Consider the following 20769-nt stretch of genomic DNA (forward strand, 5'->3'; position numbering starts at 1 on the left):
CTGGGGAGTGTCTCCCAACACATTGGCACACTGCCTGGGGAGTGTCTCCCAACACATCAGTGCACTGCCCGGGGAGTGTCTCCCAACACATCAGTGCACTGTCTGGGGAGTGTCTCCCAACACCTCAGTGCACTGCCTGGGGAGTGTCTCCCAACACATCGGTGCACTGCCTGGGGAGTGTCTCCCAACACATCGGTGCACTGCATGGGGAGTGTCTCCCAACACATTAGCGCACTGCCTGGGGAGTGTCTCCCAGCACATTAGTGCACTGCCCGGGGAGTATCTCCCAACACATCAGTGCACTGCCTGGGGAGTGTCTCCCAACACATTAGTGCTCTGCCTGGCGAGTGTCTCCCAACACATCAGTGTACTGCCCGGGGAGTGTCTCCCAACACATCAGTGCACTGCCTGGCGAGTGTCTCCCAACACATCAGTGTACTGCCTGGGGAGCGTCTCCTAAAACATCAGTGAACTGCCTGGTGGAGTGTCTCCCAACACATTAGCGCACTGCCTGGGGAGTGTCTCCCAACACATTGGCACACTGCCTGGGGAGTGTCTCCCAACACATCAGTGCACTTCCCGGGGAGTGTCTCCCAACACATCAGTGAACTGCCTGGGGAGTGTCTCCCAACACATCAGTGCACTGCCTGGGGAGTGTGTCCCAACACATCGGTACACTGCTTGGGGAGTGTCTCCCAACACATTAGTGCAATGCCCGGGGAGTGTCTCCCAACATATCAGTGAACTGCCTGGGGAGTGTCTCCCAACACATCAGTGCACTGCCTGGGGAGTGTCTTCCAACACATCAGTGCTCTGCGTGGGGAGTGTCTACCAACACATTAGTGCACTGCCCGGGGAGTGTCTCCCAACACATTAGTGCACTGCCCGAGGAGTGTCTCCGAACACATCAGTGAACTGCCTGGGAGTGTCTCCGAACACATCTGTGCACTGCCTGGGGAGTGTCTCCCAACACATCGGTGCACTGCCTGGGGAGTGTCCCCCAACACATTAGCGCACTGCCTGGGGAGTGTCTCCCAGCACATTAGTGCACTGCCCGGGGAGTGTCTCCCAACACATCAGTGAACTGCCTGGGGAGTGTCTCCCATCACATCAGTGCACTGCCTGGTGAGTGTCTCCCAACACATCAGTGTACTGCCTGGGGAGCGTCTCCCAACACATCACTGAACTGCCTGGGGAGTGTCTCCCAACACATTAGTTCACTGCCCAGGTAGTGTCTCCCAACACATCAGTGAACTGCCTGGGAAGTGTCTCCCAACACATCGGTGCACTGCCTGGGGAGTGTCTCCCAACACATTAGTGCACTGCCCGAGGAGTGTCTCCCAAGACATCAGTGAACTGCCTGGGAGTGTCTCCCAACACATCATTGAACTGCCTGGGAAGTGTCTCCCAACACATTGGTGCACTGCCCGGGGAGTGTCTCCCAACACATTAGTGCACTGCCCGAGGAGTGTCTCCCAACACATCAGTGAACTGCCTGGGAGTGTCTCCCAACAAATCAATGCACTGTCTGGGGAGTGTCTCCCAACACTTTGGCACACTGCCTGGGGAGTGTCTCCCAACACATCAGTGCACTGCCCGGGGAGTGTTTCCTAAAACATCAGTGAACTGCCTGGGGAGTGTCTCCCAACACATTGGCACACTGCCTGGGGAGTGTCTCCCAACACATCAGTGCACTGCCCGGGGAGTGTCTCCCAACACATCAGTGCACTGTCTGGGGAGTGTCTCCCAACACCTCAGTGCACTGCCTGGGGAGTGTCTCCCAACACATCGGTGCACTGCCTGGGGAGTGTCTCCCAACACATCGGTGCACTGCATGGGGAGTGTCTCCCAACACATTAGCGCACTGCCTGGGGAGTGTCTCCCAGCACATTAGTGCACTGCCCGGGGAGTATCTCCCAACACATCAGTGCACTGCCTGGGGAGTGTCTCCCAACACATTAGTGCTCTGCCTGGCGAGTGTCTCCCAACACATCAGTGTACTGCCCGGGGAGTGTCTCCCAACACATCAGTGCACTGCCTGGCGAGTGTCTCCCAACACATCAGTGTACTGCCTGGGGAGCGTCTCCTAAAACATCAGTGAACTGCCTGGTGGAGTGTCTCCCAACACATTAGCGCACTGCCTGGGGAGTGTCTCCCAACACATTGGCACACTGCCTGGGGAGTGTCTCCCAACACATCAGTGCACTTCCCGGGGAGTGTCTCCCAACACATCAGTGAACTGCCTGGGGAGTGTCTCCCAACACATCAGTGCACTGCCTGGGGAGTGTGTCCCAACACATCGGTACACTGCTTGGGGAGTGTCTCCCAACACATTAGTGCAATGCCCGGGGAGTGTCTCCCAACATATCAGTGAACTGCCTGGGGAGTGTCTCCCAACACATCAGTGCACTGCCTGGGGAGTGTCTTCCAACACATCAGTGCTCTGCGTGGGGAGTGTCTACCAACACATTAGTGCACTGCCCGGGGAGTGTCTCCCAACACATTAGTGCACTGCCCGAGGAGTGTCTCCGAACACATCAGTGAACTGCCTGGGAGTGTCTCCGAACACATCTGTGCACTGCCTGGGGAGTGTCTCCCAACACATCGGTGCACTGCCTGGGGAGTGTCCCCCAACACATTAGCGCACTGCCTGGGGAGTGTCTCCCAGCACATTAGTGCACTGCCCGGGGAGTGTCTCCCAACACATCAGTGAACTGCCTGGGGAGTGTCTCCCATCACATCAGTGCACTGCCTGGTGAGTGTCTCCCAACACATCAGTGTACTGCCTGGGGAGCGTCTCCCAACACATCACTGAACTGCCTGGGGAGTGTCTCCCAACACATTAGCGCACTGCCTGGGGAGTGTCTCCCAACACATTAGTTCACTGCCCGGGGAGTGTCTCCCAACACATTAGTTCACTGCCTGGGAAGTATCTCCCAACACATCAGTGCACTGCCTGGGGAATGTCTCCCAACACATCGGTGCACTACCTGGGCAGTGTCTCCCAACACATCGGTGCACTGCCTGGGGAGTGTCTCCCAACACATTAGCGCACTGCCTGGGGAGTGTCTCCCAACACATCAGTGCACTGCCTGGGGAGTGTCTCCCAACACATCAGTGCACTGCCTGGGGAGTGTCTCCCAACACATCAGTGGACTGCCTGTGGAGTGTCTCCCAACACATTAGCTCAATGCCCGGGGAGTGTCTCCCAACACATCAGTGCACTGCCTGGGGAGTGTCTCCCAACACATCAGTGCACTGCCTGTGGAGTGTCTCCCAACACATTAGCTCAATGCCCGGGGAGTGTCTCCCAACACATCAGTGCACTGCCTGGGGAGCGTCTCCCAACACATCACTGAACTGCCTGGGGAGTGTCTCCCAACACATTAGCGCACTGCCCGGGGAGTGTCTCCCAACACATCAGTCCACTGCCTGGGGAGTGTCTCCCAACCCATCAGTGAACTGCCTGGGGGGTGTCTCCCAACACATCAGTGCACTGCCTGGGGAGTGTGTCCCAACACATCGGTACACTGCTTGGGGAGTGTCTCCCAACACATTAGTGCAATGCCCGGGGAGTGTCTCCCAACATATCAGTGAACTGCCTGGGGAGTGTCTCCCAACACATTAGTGCAATGCCCGGGGAGTGTCTCCCAACATATCAGTGAACTGCCTGGGGAGTGTCTTCCAACACATCAGTGCACTGCGTGGGGAGTGTCTACCAACACATTAGTGCACTGCCCGGGGAGTGTCTCCCAACACATTAGTGCACTGCCCGAGGAGTGTCTCCGAACACATCAGTGAACTGCCTGGGAGTGTCTCCGAACACATCAGTGCACTGCCTGGGGAGTGTCTCCCAACACATCGGTGCACTGCCTGGGGAGTGTCCCCAAACACATTAGCGCACTGCCTGGGGAGTGTCTCCCAGCACATTAGTGCACTGCCTGGGGAGTGTCTCCCAGCACATTAGTGCACTGCCCGGGGAGTGTCTCCCAACACATCACTGAACTGCCTGGGGAGTGTCTCCCAACACATTAGCGCACTGCCCGGGGAATGTCTCCCAACACATCGGTGCACTACCTGGGCAGTGTCTCCCAACACATCGGTGCACTGCCTGGGGAGTGTCTCCCAACACATTAACACACTGCCCGGGGAGTGTCTCCCAACACATTAGTGCACTGCCCGAGGAGTGTCTCCCAACACATCAGTGAACTGCCTGGGAGTGTCTCCCAAAACATTAGTGCACTGCCCGGGGAGTGCCCCCAACACATCAGTGAACTGCCTGGGGAGTGCCTCCCAACACATCAGTGCACTGCCTGGGGAGTGTCTCCCAACACCTCAGTGCACTGCCTGGGGAGTGGCTCCCAACACATTAGTGCACAGCCTGGCAAGTGTCTCCCAACACATCAGTGTACTGCCTGGGGAGTGTCTCCCAACACATCGGTGCACTGCCTGGGGAGTGTCTCCCAACAGATTAGCGCACTACCCGGGGAGTGTCTCCCAACACATTAGTGCACTGCCCGAGGAGTGTCACCCAACACATCAGTGAACTGCCTGGGAGTGTCTTCCAACACATCAGTGAACTGCCTGGGAGTGTCTCCGAACACATCAGTGAACTGCCTGGGGAGTGTCTCCCAACACTTCGGTGCACTGCCTGGGGAGTGTCTCCCAACACTTTAGTGCACTGCCTGGGGAGTGTCTCCCAAATCATTAGTGCACTGCCCGGGGAGTGTCTCCCAACACATCAGTGAACTGCCTAGGGAGTGTCTCCCAACACATCAGTGCACTGCCTGGGGAGTGTCTCTGAACACATTAGTTCACTGCCCAGGTAGTGTCTCCCAACACATCAGTGAACTGCCTGGGGAGTGTCTCCCAACACATTAGCACACTGCCTGGGGAGTGTCTCTGAACACATTAGTTCACTGCCCAGGTAGTGTCTCCCAACACATCAGTGAACTGCCTGGGAAGTGTCTCCCAACACATCGGTGCACTGCCTGGGGAGTGTCTCCCAACACATTAGTGCACTGCCCGAGGAGTGTCTCCCAAGACATCAGTGAACTGCCTGGGAGTGTCTCCCAACACATCATTGAACTGCCTGGGAAGTGTCTCCCAACACATTGGTGCACTGCCCGGGGAGTGTCTCCCAACACATTAGTGCACTGCCCGAGGAGTGTCTCCCAACACATCAGTGAACTGCCTGGGAGTGTCTCCCAACAAATCAATGCACTGTCTGGGGAGTGTCTCCCAACACTTTGGCACACTGCCTGGGGAGTGTCTCCCAACACATCAGTGCACTGCCCGGGGAGTGTTTCCTAAAACATCAGTGAACTGCCTGGGGAGTGTCTCCCAACACATTGGCACACTGCCTGGGGAGTGTCTCCCAACACATCAGTGCACTGCCCGGGGAGTGTCTCCCAACACATCAGTGCACTGTCTGGGGAGTGTCTCCCAACACCTCAGTGCACTGCCTGGGGAGTGTCTCCCAACACATCGGTGCACTGCATGGGGAGTGTCTCCCAACACATTAGCGCACTGCCTGGGGAGTGTCTCCCAGCACATTAGTGCACTGCCCGGGGAGTATCTCCCAACACATCAGTGCACTGCCTGGGGAGTGTCTCCCAACACATTAGTGCTCTGCCTGGCGAGTGTCTCCCAACACATCAGTGTACTGCCCGGGGAGTGTCTCCCAACACATCAGTGCACTGCCTGGCGAGTGTCTCCCAACACATCAGTGTACTGCCTGGGGAGCGTCTCCTAAAACATCAGTGAACTGCCTGGTGGAGTGTCTCCCAACACATTAGCGCACTGCCTGGGGAGTGTCTCCCAACACATTGGCACACTGCCTGGGGAGTGTCTCCCAACACATCAGTGCACTTCCCGGGGAGTGTCTCCCAACACATCAGTGAACTGCCTGGGGAGTGTCTCCCAACACATCAGTGCATTGCCTGGGAGCTGTGATGATGCCTACCCCCGGGGTTCCAGATCAAGTCCAGCAACCCCGGAAGCAGGCATCAGGTTATTCCAAGCAAGCCCAACAACCCCTGCTAGGGGCTATTTGGGTGCAGTCCTGGCGTCTATGGCGCCAGGCTCATATGGAGAGTCAGTCCTGGCACCATAGGCGCCAGGCTCATAGATTAAAACTTACCTGATGCAGACCATGCTGCAAACTTACCTGATGCAGACGATGCTGCAAGAGCTCCAAGCCAAAAGAGGCTTGGAAGGGACTACTTTACCTAGGGACTATTTTTTACTCTGGTGGGGTCGGTGAGGAATACTTACCTGGGACTACTTTGGAGGCTATTTAAACCACGCCCAAAGAGCAGCACATGCTTCGCGTTATTCTGCATCCAGCAGCGTAACGCTCACCGTGCCTGCAAGTCTGCATCCAGTCTTCTGCCACACCTGCCTCGAGTCTGGAGCTCCTAGAAAAAGGGAGAAAGAAGGAGAAAAGGTTAGAACAAGAGGTATACCTTTGATCCTTACCTGAATTCCCGATCCACCGCGTCTTCGAGCTGGAAGAAAGAAGTTATTTTATGCGCGTCGCCTTGCCTGCTGCAGCGCCGCGCTGAACTCACCGGCCTTCGCAGCATCTTCACTATCCACCGCATCCTTCTGCATGTTCCCGCCGCACTCCGACACCCAAGGAGAAGACGAGAACAGCAAGGTGAGCCAAGGGAATACACAGAGGAATGTTAGTTACCCCCCCATAGGCTTACCTGATTTTACCGCCGGGGGTAGTATTCCTCTTCACGGGTCGGCGCAGCCTCCACCGCATCTTCACCGTACCCCAGCCCCTAAGGGGAAAAAAAGGGCAGCAAGGTGAAACAAAGGGACAAACAAGGGGAATCCTCCTCACCACAATAGACTTACCTAATTTTACCGCCGGATGCATTATTCCCCGAGACTTCATAATTTCTCTCAGCACCTGAATAAGGGAGAAAGCAACAGGTTACATACTGACATTATTTGATCGAACTGTGTTGGATAATACAAATCCTTACCTGAATGTTACCGGTTGCCACAAGGAACTCTTCGCTAGGGTCAAGCTGCAACCTGCAAGGAATCGGACAAGAGTGAAAGTCAGACATTTGAACTCTTACGAACTATATACTTACGGCGTCTCGCCGGAAATCTCAGAGTCAATATTGTTCTGGAACTCACCAATTCCTTCGAACCAGTGAAGCAACTGGTTATCTACGCGCCCCTGTGCTCAATGCAGGATGGAGAGCTCATCTTTCCAAACCATCAGGTGAGACTATAAGAGGAGACATTAAAGGTGATCAGTGGGGAGAACAGCGGGGGTGGGGGTTAACACTCAACTCCACGGGTGGTTAATTCCCTTTCTCCATTTGCAGAAGAATACTCCTGCGGGCCAAGCAAATGAAGCTAGGTGGGCCAGTCCAGTCTGTCATCTCGGCAAAACGCGTCACATTGGTGGAGACCACAGCTGTCCAGTTCAGATCGACGCCCCTGTGGGAGCCAGGTGAGTGTAACAGAACGCGAAGCCTACCCACAAATTCCCACCCGGGCGTTATGGATACCTCAGAAACTGACCAATTGACACAATTACTAGGGGAACTGAGGGCTGAAATGCATTCCGCCCGTCAAGAAACCAATGCTCTTAGAAGAGAACTGATTTTGTCAAAGGAGTGAACTGATGACCTTGCTAGGCAACTACTGCAAAGCCAGGCTGGACAAACACCCCTACCAGGACTCGGGGGAAATCCAGCTCCTGTGTCATCGAGTAACCCTGTGCAAATAAACCTACCAGGAACTATTCGATTAGCTCCGCCCGAACGCTTTGCCGGGACCCCAAAAGGTTCGCCGTGTTTATGAACCAATGCCGCTTGCACTTTTTATGCAGACCTGGAGCCTTCCCAAACAATCAAGCCAAGGTAGCCTTTGTATTGTCATAGCTCAGCGGCAGTGCAGCTGATTGGTCAATTCCACTAGTTACTCAGGATGACCCAATTCTTCAGGATTTTCAGGGCTTTCAAACGAGCATGGAAAGACTATTTGCCCGGCACTCCCAAGGACAGTCCCTGGAAAACAAACTTTTGTCCCTATGACAGGGTAACCAGGACCTTCAATCCTACATCGCAACCTTTAATAGGTTGATAGTGGAAACTGGATGGCCCGAGGTAAAACGAATCACGTTATTTCATCGAGGGCTTCGAGGAGAACTCAAGGATGTCTTGGCTCAAGTTGTGAACCCACCTCAAGACTGCGCTGAATATATAGACCTAGTGGTCCAGTTAGATCACAGACTTCAGAACAGAAAGGCTGATCGAGCCAAGTTTGAGAATCGGGTGTTGGTCAAAACCCACGCTAACCCCAAAGGAGCAGATGCTTCAGAACCCATGCAAATTGGAGGGGTTAAAGGACCCTTAACCCAGAAGGAAAGGGAAAGGAGACGGCAAATGCAATTGTGTCTATATTGCAGAACTTCTGGGCATTTTCTACGGGATTGCCCTGTAAAACCACCCAAGAAGGTGGTAAGAGCTGCTGATAAAAGCCATATGGAGCCAGACTCGGGAAACGACCACGCCGACAAGCGTAGAGGACTGCTCCCAACACATTAGCTCAATGCCCGGGGAGTGTCTCCCAACACATCTGTGCACTGCCTGGGGAGTGTCTCCCAACACATCAGTGAACTGCCTGGGGAGCGTCTCCCAACACATCACTGAACTGCCTGGGGAGTGTCTCCCAACACATTAGCGCACTGCCCGGGGAGTGTTTCCCAACACATCAGTGCACTACCTGGGGAGTGTCTCCCAACACATCAGTGCACTGCCTGGTGAGTGTCTCCCAACACATTAGCTCAATTCCTGGGGAGTGTCTCCCAACACATTAGTGCAATGCCCGGGGAGTGTCTCCCAACATATCAGTGAACTGCCTGGGGAGTGTCTCCCAACACATCAGTGCACTGCCTGGGGAGTGTCTCCCAACACATCAGTGCACTGCGTGGGGAGTGTCTACCAACACATTAGTGCACTGCCCGGGGAGTGTCTCCCAACACATTAGTGCACTGCCCGAGGAGTGTCTCTGAACACATCAGTGAACTGCCTGGGAGTGTCTCCGAACACATCAGTGCACTGCCTGGGGAGTGTCTCCCAACACATCGGTGCACTGCCTGGGGAGTGTCCCCCAACACATTAGCGCACTGCCTGGGGAGTGTCTCAAAACACATTAGTGCACTGCCCGGGGAGTGTCTCCCAACACATCAGTGAACTGCCTGGGGAGTGTCTCCCATCACATCAGTGCACTGCCTGGGGAGTGTCTCCCAACACATCAGTGCACTGCCTGGCGAGTGTCTCCCAACACATCACTGAACTGCCTGGGGAGTGTCTCCCAACACATTAGCGCACTGCCTGGGGAGTGTCTCCCAACACATTAGTTCACTGCCCGAGGGGTGTCACCCAACACATTAGTTCACTGCCTGGGAAGTATCTCCCAATACATCAGTGCACTGCCTGTGGAGTGTCTCCCAACACATCAGTGCACTGCCTGGGGAGTGTCTCCCAACACATCAGTGCACTGCCTGTGGAGTGTCTCCCAACACATTAGCTCAATGCCCAGGGAGTGTCTCCCAACACATCAGTGCACTGCCTGGGGAGTGTCTCCCAACACATCAGTGCACTGCCTGTGGAGTGTCTCCCAACACATTAGCTCAATGCCCGGGGAGTGTCTCCCAACACATCTGTGCACTGCCTGGGGAGTGTCTCCCAACACATCAGTGAACTGCCTGGGGAGCGTCTCCCAACACATCACTGAACTGCCTGGGGAGTGTCTCCCAACACATTAGCGCACTGCCCGGGGAGTGTTTCCCAACACATCAGTGCACTACCTGGGGAGTGTCTCCCAACACATCAGTGCACTGCCTGGTGAGTGTCTCCCAACACATTAGCTCAATGCCTGGGGAGTGTCTCCCAACACATCAATGCACTGCCTGGGGAGTGTCTCCCAACACATCAGTGAACTGCCTGGGGATCGTCTCCCAACACATCAGTGAACTGCCTAGGGAGTGTCTCCCAACACATTAGCGCACTGCCCGGGGAGTGTCTCACAACACATCAATGCACTGCCTGGGGAGTGTCTCCCAACACATTAGCTCAATTCCTGGGGAGTGTCTCCCAACACATCAGTGCACTGCCGGTGGAGTGTCTCCCAACACATCAGTGAACTGCCTGGGGAGCGTCTCCCAACACATCACTGAACTGCCTGGGGAGTGTCTCCCAACACATTAGCGCACTGCCTGGGGAGTGTCTCCCAACACATCAGTGCACTGCCTGGGGAGTGTCTCCCAACACATCAGTGCATTGCCTGGGGAGTGTCTCCCAACACATCAGTGCACTGCCTGGGGAGTGTCTCCCAACACATCAGTGGACTGCCTGGGGAGTGTCTCCCAACACATTAGCTCAATGCCCGGGGAGTGTCTCCCAACACATCAGTGCACTGCCTGGGGAGTGTCTCCCAACACATCAGTGCACTGCCTGTGGAGTGTCTCCCAACACATTAGCTCAATGCCGGGGAGTGTCTCCCAACACATCAGTGCACTGCCTGGGGAGTGTCTCCCAACACATCAGTGAACTGCCTGGGGATCGTCTCCCAACACATCACTGAACTGCCTGGGGAGTGTCTCCCAACACATCAGTGCACTGCCTGGGGAGTGTCTTCCAACCCATCAGTGAACTGCCTGGGGGGTGTCTCCCAACACATCAGTGCACTGCCTGGGGAGTGTGTCCCAACACATCGGTACACTGCTTGGGGAGTGTCTCCCAACACATTAGTGCAATGCCCGGGGAGTGTCTCCCATCATATCAGTGAACTGCCTGGGGAGTGTCTCCCAACACATCAGTGCACTGCCTGGGGAGTGTCTTCCAACACATCAGTGCTCTGCGTGGGGAGTGTCTACCAACACATTAGTGCACTGCCCGGGGAGTGTCTCCCAACACATTAGTGCACTGCCCGAGGAGTGTCTCCGAACACATCAGTGAACTGCCTGGGAGTGTCTCCGAACACATCAGTGCACTGCCTGGGGAGTGTCTCCCAACACATCGGTGCACTGCCTGGGGAGTGTCTCCCAGCACATTAGTGCACTGCCCGGGGAGTGTCTCCCAACACATCAGTGAACTGCCTGGGGAGTGTCTCCCATCACATCAGTGCACTGCCTGGCGAGTGCCTCCCAACACATCAGTGTACTGCCTGGGGAGCGTCTCCCAACACATCACTGAACTGCCTGGGGAGTGTCTCCCAACACATTAGCGCACTGCCTGGGGAGTGTCTCCCAACACATTAGTTCACTGCCCGGGGAGTGTCTCCCAACACATTAGTTCACTGCCTGGGAAGTATCTCCCAACACATCAGTGCACTGCCTGGGGAATGTCTCCCAACACATAGGTGCACTACCTGGGCAGTGTCTCCCAACACATCGGTGCACTGCCTGGGGAGTGTCTCCCAACACATCGGTACACTGCCTGGGGAGTGTCTCCAAACACATTAGCGCACTGCCTGGGGAGTGTCTCCCAACACATCAGTGCACTAACTGGGGAGTGTCTCCCAACACATCAGTGCACTGCCTGTGGAGTGTCTCCCAACACATCAGTGCACTGCCTGGGGAGTGTCTCCCAACACATCAGTGGACTGCCTGTGGAGTGTCTCCCAACACATTAGCTCAATGCCCGGGGAGTGTCTCCCAACACATCAGTGCACTGCCTGGGGAGTGTCTCCCAACACATCAGTGCACTGCCTGCGGAGTGTCTCCCAACACATTAGCTCAATGCCCGGGGAGTGTCTCCCAACACATCAGTGCACTGCCTGGGGAGCGTCTCCCAACACATCACTGAACTGCCTGGGGAGTGTCTCCCAACACATTAGCGCACTGCCCGGGGAGTGTCTCCCAACACATCAGTCCACTGCCTGGGGAGTGTCTCCCAACCCATCAGTGAACTGCCTGGGGGGTGTCTCCCAACACATCAGTGCACTGCCTGGGGAGTGTGTCCCAACACATCGGTACACTGCTTGGGGAGTGTCTCCCAACACATTAGTGCAATGCCCGGGGAGTGTCTCCCAACATATCAGTGAACTGCCTGGGGAGTGTCTCCCAACACATTAGTGCAATGCCCGGGGAGTGTCTCCCAAAATATCAGTGAACTGCCTGGGGAGTGTCTTCCAACACATCAGTGCACTGCGTGGGGAGTGTCTACCAACACATTAGTGCACTGCCCGGGGAGTGTCTCCCAACACATTAGTGCACTGCCCGAGGAGTGTCTCCGAACACATCAGTGAACTGCCTGGGAGTGTCTCCGAACACATCAGTGCACTGCCTGGGGAGTGTCTCCCAACACATCGGTGCACTGCCTGGGGAGTGTCCCCAAACACATTAGTGCACTGCCTGGGGAGTGTCTCCCAGCACATTAGTGCACTGCCTGGGGAGTGTCTCCCAGCACATTAGTGCACTGCCCGGGGAGTGTCTCCCAACACATCACTGAACTGCCTGGGGAGTGTCTCCCAACACATTAGCGCACTGCCCGGGGAATGTCTCCCAACACATCGGTGCACTACCTGGGCAGTGTCTCCCAACACATCGGTGCACTGCCTGGGGAGTGTCTCCCAACACATTAACACACTGCCCGGGGAGTGTCTCCCAACACATTAGTGCACTGCCCGAGGAGTGTCTCCCAACACATCAGTGAACTGCCTGGGAGTGTCTCCCAAAACATTAGTGCACTGCCCGGGGAGTGCCCCCAACACATCAGTGAACTGCCTGGGGAGTGCCTCCCAACACATCAGTGCACTGCCTGGGAAGTGTCTCCCAACACCTCAGTGCACTGCCTGGGGAGTGGCTCCCAACACATTAGTGCACAGCCTGGCAAGTGTCTCCCAACACATCAGTGTACTGCCTGGGGAGTGTCTCCCAACACATCGGTGCACTGCCTGGGGAGTGTCTCCCAACAGATTAGCGCACTACCCGGGGAGTGTCTCCCAACACATTAGTGCACTGCCCGAGGAGTGTCACCCAACACATCAGTGAACTGCCTGGGAGTGTCTTCCAACACATCAGTGAACTGCCTGGGAGTGTCTCCGAACACATCAGTGAACTGCCTGGGGAGTGTCTCCCAACACTTCGGTGCACTGCCTGGGGAGTGTCTCCCAACACTTTAGTGCACTGCCTGGGGAGTGTCTCCCAAATCATTAGTGCACTGCCCGGGGAGTGTCTCCCAACACATCAGTGAACTGCCTAGGGAGTGTCTCCCAACACATCAGTGCACTGCCTGGGGAGTGTCTCCCAACAAATTAGCGCACTGCCTGGGGAGTGTCTCCCAACACATTAGCACACTGCCTGGGGAGTGTCTCTGAACACATTAGTTCACTGCCCAGGTAGTGTCTCCCAACACATCAGTGAACTGCCTGGGAAGTGTCTCCCAACACATCGGTGCACTGCCTGGGGAGTGTCTCCCAACACATTAGTGCACTGCCCGAGGAGTGTCTCCCAAGACATCAGTGAACTGCCTGGGAGTGTCTCCCAACACATCAGTGAACTGCCTGGGAAGTGTCTCCCAACACATTGGTGCACTGCCCGGGGAGTGTCTCCCAACACATTAGTGCACTGCCCGAGGAGTGTCTCCCAACACATCAGTGAACTGCCTGGGAGTGTCTCCCAACAAATCAATGCACTGTCTGGGGAGTGTCTCCCAACACTTTGGCACACTGCCTGGGGAGTGTCTCCCAACACATCAGTGCACTGCCCGGGGAGTGTTTCCTAAAACATCAGTGAACTGCCTGGGGAGTGTCTCCCAACACATTGGCACACTGCCTGGGGAGTGTCTCCCAACACATCAGTGCACTGCCCGGGGAGTGTCTCCCAACACATCAGTGCACTGTCTGGGGAGTGTCTCCCAACACCTCAGTGCACTGCCTGGGGAGTGTCTCCCAACACATCGGTGCACTGCATGGGGAGTGTCTCCCAACACATTAGCGCACTGCCTGGGGAGTGTCTCCCAGCACATTAGTGCACTGCCCGGGGAGTATCTCCCAACACATCAGTGCACTGCCTGGGGAGTGTCTCCCAACACATTAGTGCTCTGCCTGGCGAGTGTCTCCCAACACATCAGTGTACTGCCCGGGGAGTGTCTCCCAACACATCAGTGCACTGCCTGGCGAGTGTCTCCCAACACATCAGTGTACTGCCTGGGGAGCGTCTCCTAAAACATCAGTGAACTGCCTGGTGGAGTGTCTCCCAACACATTAGCGCACTGCCTGGGGAGTGTCTCCCAACACATTGGCACACTGCCTGGGGAGTGTCTCCCAACACATCAGTGCACTTCCCGGGGAGTGTCTCCCAACACATCAGTGAACTGCCTGGGGAGTGTCTCCCAACACATCAGTGCATTGCCTGGGAGCTGTGATGATGCCTACCCCCGGGGTTCCAGATCAAGTCCAGCAACCCCGGAAGCAGGCATCAAGTTATTCCAAGCAAGCCCAACAACCCCTGCTAGGGGCTATTTGGGTGCAGTCCTGGCGTCTATGGCGCCAGGCTCATATGGAGAGTCAGTCCTGGCACCATAGGCGCCAGGCTCATAGATTAAAACTTACCTGATGCAGACCATGCTGCAAACTTACCTGATGCAGACGATGCTGCAAGAGCTCCAAGCCAGAAGAGGCTTGGAAGGGACTACTTTACCTAGGGACTATTTTTTACTCTGGTGGGGTCGGTGAGGAATACTTACCTGGGACTACTTTGGAGGCTATTTAAACCACGCCCAAAGAGCAGCACATGCTTCGCGTTATTCTGCATCCAGCAGCGTAACGCTCACCGTGCCTGCAAGTCTGCATCCAGTCTTCTGCCACACCTGCCTCGAGTCTGGAGCTCCTAGAAAAAGGGAGAAAGAAGGAGAAAAGGTTAGAACAAGAGCTATACCTTTGATCCTTACCTGAATTCCCGATCCACCGCGTCTTCGAGCTGGAAGAAAGAAGTTATTTTATGCGCGTCGCCTTGCCTGCTGCAGCGCCGCGCTGAACTCACCGGCCTTCGCAGCATCTTCACTATCCACCGCATCCTTCTGCATGTTCCCGCTGCACTCCGACACCCAAGGAGAAGACGAGAACAGCAAGGTGAGCCAAGGGAATACACAGAGGAATGTTAGTTACCCCCCCATAGGCTTACCTGATTTTACCGCCGGGGGTAGTATTCCTCTTCACGGGTCGGCGCAGCCTCCACCGCATCTTCACCGTACCCCAGCCCCTAAGGGGAAAAAAAGGGCAGCAAGGTGAAACAAAGGGACAAACAAGGGGAATCCTCCTCACCACAATAGACTTACCTAATTTTACCGCCGGATGCATTATTCCCCGAGACTTCATAATTTCTCTCAGCACCTGAATAAGGGAGAAAGCAACAGGTTACATACTGACATTATTTGATCGAACTGTGTTGGATAATACAAATCCTTACCTGAATGTTACCGGTTGCCACAAGGAACTCTTCGCTAGGGTCAAGCTGCAACCTGCAAGGAATCGGACAAGAGTGAAAGTCAGACATTTGAACTCTTACGAACTATATACTTACGGCGTCTCGCCGGAAATCTCAGAGTCAATATTGTTCTGGAACTCACCAATTCCTTCGAACCAGTGAAGCAACTGGTTATCTACGCGCCCCTGTGCTCAATGCAGGATGGAGAGCTCATCTTTCCAAACCATCAGGTGAGACTATAAGAGGAGACATTAAAGGTGATCAGTGGGGAGAACAGCGGGGGTGGGGGTTAACACTCAACTCCACGGGTGGTTAATTCCCTTTCTCCATTTGCAGAAGAATACTCCTGCGGGCCAAGCAAATGAAGCTAGGTGGGCCAGTCCAGTCTGTCATCTCGGCACTACGCGTCACATTGGTGGAGACCACAGCTGTCCAGTTCAGATCGACGCCCCTGTGGGAGCCAGGTGAGTGTAACAGAACGCGAAGCCTACCCACAAATTCCCACCCGGGCGTTATGGATACCTCAGAAACTGACCAATTGACACAATTACTAGGGGAACTGAGGGCTGAAATGCATTCCGCCCGTCAAGAAACCAATGCTCTTAGAAGAGAACTGATTTTGTCAAAGGAGTGAACTGATGACCTTGCTAGGCAACTACTGCAAAGCCAGGCTGGACAAACACCCCTACCAGGACTCGGGGGAAATCCAGCTCCTGTGTCATCGAGTAACCCTGTGCAAATAAACCTACCAGGAACTATTCGATTAGCTCCGCCCGAACGCTTTGCCGGGACCCCAAAAGGTTCGCCGTGTTTATGAACCAATGCCGCTTGCACTTTTTATGCAGACCTGGAGCCTTCCCAAACAATCAAGCCAAGGTAGCCTTTGTATTGTCATAGCTCAGCGGCAGTGCAGCTGATTGGTCAATTCCACTAGTTACTCAGGATGACCCAATTCTTCAGGATTTTCAGGGCTTTCAAACGAGCATGGAAAGACTATTTGCCCGGCACTCCCAAGGACAGTCCCTGGAAAACAAACTTTTGTCCCTATGACAGGGTAACCAGGACCTTCAATCCTACATCGCAACCTTTAATAGGTTGATAGTGGAAACTGGATGGCCCGAGGTAAAACGAATCACGTTATTTCATCGAGGGCTTCGAGGAGAACTCAAGGATGTCTTGGCTCAAGTTGTGAACCCACCTCAAGACTGCGCTGAATATATAGACCTAGTGGTCCAGTTAGATCACAGACTTCAGAACAGAAAGGCTGATCGAGCCAAGTTTGAGAATCGGGTGTTGGTCAAAACCCACGCTAACCCCAAAGGAGCAGATGCTTCAGAACCCATGCAAATCGGAGGGGTTAAAGGACCCTTAACCCAGAAGGAAAGGGAAAGGAGACGGCAAATGCAATTGTGTCTATATTGCAGAACTTCTGGGCATTTTCTACGGGATTGCCCTGTAAAACCACCCAAGAAGGTGGTAAGAGCTGCTGATAAAAGCCATATGGAGTCAGACTCGGGAAACGACCACGCCGACAAGCGTAGAGGACTGCTTGCCGAGCTTGAAGAAGGATACTCAGACCTCGCATTTCATCATACCAATGGTCCTCGTAGATCCAAGGCAGCCATCACGTATGCACGCAGTAAGGGCATACATTGATAGCGGGCCATAGGAAACTATGTGGACAACGAATTGGCTTCCAGGATTAATCTACCTCTCTGTCGAAAGACCACCTCAGATGTCATCACCACAGTCGATGGAACTGAAATTGCCTCTGGGCCTGTAACTCATTCCACCGCAGAGATGACACTATTGGGTCAGGATGGGCATCGAGAGACTATTGTGTTTGATCTAATCAAAGCCCCACAGTTCCAAATAATACTGGGGATACCTTGGTTGGAAACACATAATCCTTGTATTGATTGGCGAGAAAAGAGAATAACCTTCCTGGATTGTGCACAAACCTGTTACCCAAAGAAAAACTTGAATGCAGGCCTGGCCACAGTCACCACATCATTCGTGCAATTACCTCCAGAATATCAAGAATTCCAGGATGTCTTCCAAAAAGAACAGGCAAACACCTTACCACCTCACAGATCGTATGATTGTCAAATCGATCTCATACCCGGTGCACAACCCCCTTGTAGCAGGATCTACCCCCTTACTGAACCTGAGAATCTTCACCTACGGCAATACCTAGACCAGTACCTTGCTAATGGCTTCATTCGCCCATCCAAGTCCCCTACATCTTCAGCTTTGTTCTTCATGCCCAAAAAGGAAGGTGACCTCAGAACGTGCATAGACTACCGCGCATTGAACCAGATCACTGTTAAGAACCGATACCCATGGCCTCTGATCCCCAAACTACTAGACCAAGTAAAGGACGCCCTCATATACACTAAGTTGGATCTCCGGGGGGCATACCATCTGGTACGTGTGAAAGAGGGCGATGAATGGAAGACTGCTTTTCGCACTAAGTACCGGTTATTCGAATACCAGGTGATGCCCTCGGGTTGTGCAATGCACAGCAGCCTTCCAATACTTTATGAACGATGTCCTTCGTGAAATCATTGACGTTTGTGTTGTCGTATATATCGATGATATTCTGGTGTACTCCTCTTCAGAATCTGACCATGTAAAGCACGTCCGAGCAGTCCTTGAGAAATTGCGCCAGCACAAACTATATGCAAAACTGGAAAAATGCGTTTTTCATGCCATGGAAGTTGAATTCCTTGGGTTTATCCTGAGTCCAAAAGGAGTCCCAATGGACTCACGAAAGGTGGACGCAATTCTTAAGTGGCTATCACCAAGTTCAGTTAAAGGAGTACAAAGCATGCTCGGCTTTGCCAAATTCTACCGCAGATTCATCCCGGATTTCTCACATGTTGTACATCCCATCACAGCACTCTTGCAAAAAAACAAACGCTTTATGTGGACTGAAGAAGCTGAAAATGCCTTCCAAGAGCTGAAAGCAAAATTCACGTCTGCACCAATATTAAAGCACCCGCGCCCTGACCTTCCATACATAGTGGAAACTGATGCATCCAGTTTAGGCATGGGATCTGTCCTGTCCCAAAAGGACCCTGAAACTGGCCAGCTTCACCCAGTAGCATTTTGGGCCAGAAACTTCTCGGCACCCGAGTTAAACTACGCGGTTACTAACAAGGAGTTATTAGCCATTAAATCCGCCTTCAAGGCTTGGAGGCACTATCTTCTCGGTGCCAGGCATACCATTACCGTGATCACTGATCACCGGAACTTGCAGTATTTAAAGACAGCCAAGGCCCAATCATCACGCCAAATCCGATGGGCATTATTCTTTGCGAGTTCGATTTCGTGATAACCTATCGACCAGGTTGCAAGAATGGTAAAGCAGACGCCTTATCCCGAATAGGGATGGGAGAGGCAGAAGTGAACCCAGAACCAGTACCGATAATTTCCAAAAAAAGGATTCTTGGCATGACTACTCTACAGACACTAGAGGACATTCAGGTAAAGATCCAGCAACTCTTTGATCCTACAGCCCTGCATGATTGGGTAAAGAAAGGCCCGAACTACTCTGTCACCAATGATCTGCCTTATTACCAAGGGCGGCTATTTCTGCCACACAAGGAACTACAAGAGCTAGTCATTTACCATTATCATGACACCCTAATGGAGGGGCACCCAGGTATCGCAAAGACTGAAGCTAAAATTAAGAAACAATTCTGGTGGCCACCTGGCGAAAGGAAATTAAATCATTTGTAACGTCTTGTGGCATTTGCGCCCAAAACAAAAGTCAGAAGAGAAAACCAGCTGGACTCTTGCAACCTTTAGACATTCCGCCTACACCATGGCACACCTTATCCTTAGACTTTATTACTGATCTACCCCCATGCAATAGATTTAACACCATTCTAGTTATCGTGGATCTTTTTTCCAAGATGGCCCACTTTATTCCTTTAAAGGGATTACCTTCAGCTTCAATCCTGGCCAAGGAGTTCCTCGAAAACATTGTTCGCATACACGGATTTCCGTCCGTATTGGTCTCTGACCGGGGCAGTGAATTCATTTCACATTTTTGGAGGAAATGTTGTCAATTAGCGCAAATCGATGTGAGGTTATCAACCAGTCACCACCCCCAAACCGATGGTCAAACGGGGAGGACCAACCAGACTCTTGAACAATACCTGCGTTGAATGTTACATCAGACTGAGAGTAATTGGAAAGACATTCTTTGGATCGCCAAATATGCATACAATAACTCAGTACACTCTGGAACTGGACAAAGCCCCTTTTATACCTTATATGGGCACCATCCTCGAATCTCAGACCTTGACTCACCCCAACACTTAGAAATGCCCGCAGTGGACTATCTGCACGCTACGATTACACAAGCCTTTAAGGAAGCAACTACACATTTAAAACAGGCGAAAGAAAAATACAAGAAAGATGCTGCTCGGCATAGAAGTGATACTCCCCAATACCAGATAGGGGACCAAGTATGGTTAGCCACAAAACATATACCTCTAAAGGGAACACGGACCTTTAACCCCAGATATTTGGGACCTTACTCTTTTAAGGCCATTATCAACCCAGTGGCCGTCAAGTTGGACTTACCTGCTAATATGCAAATTCACCCCATCTTTCATGTGTCACTTTTGAAGCCAGTGCAACCAGGGACAAGACTAACCAAGCCACCAGACCCCATCCTTATAGATGGGGAACCCGAATTTGAGGTTAAGAACATCCTGGACTCCAAGCTGGTGAAGTCAAAGCTTTTTATTTAATCGACTGGAAAGGTTACGGATCACAGGAAAGGTCATGGGAACATAGTGACCACGTTCATGCACCCCGATTGGTGAAATAATTCCACTGGAATTTCCCAGACAAACCAAAACCACTGGGAAAAACAACTTTAGGAGGGGCATTGGGGGGGAGTGCTGTCATGATGCCTAACCCCGGGGATACAGATCAAGTTCAGCAACCCCGGAAGCAGGCATCAAGTTATTCCAAGCAAGCCCAACAACCCTTCCTAGGGGCTATTTGGATACAGTCCTGGCGTCTATGGTGCCAGGCTCATATGGAGAGTCAGTCCTGGCGCCATAGGCGCCAGGCTCATAGATTAAAACTTACCTGATGCAGACCATGCTGCAAACTTACCTGATGCAGACCGTGCTGAAAGAGCTCCAAGCCAAAAGAGGCTTGGAAGGTACTACTTTACCTAGGGACTATTTTTTACTCGGGTGGGGTCGGGGAGGAATACTTACCTGGGACTAATTTGGTGGCTATTTAAACCACGCCCAAAGAGCAGCACACGCTTCGCG

This window comes from Ambystoma mexicanum, chromosome 13, assembly GCF_040938575.1.
Source record: "Ambystoma mexicanum isolate Mex_15411 chromosome 13, UKY_AmexF1_1, whole genome shotgun sequence".
Taxonomy (NCBI): Eukaryota; Metazoa; Chordata; class Amphibia; order Caudata; family Ambystomatidae; genus Ambystoma; species Ambystoma mexicanum.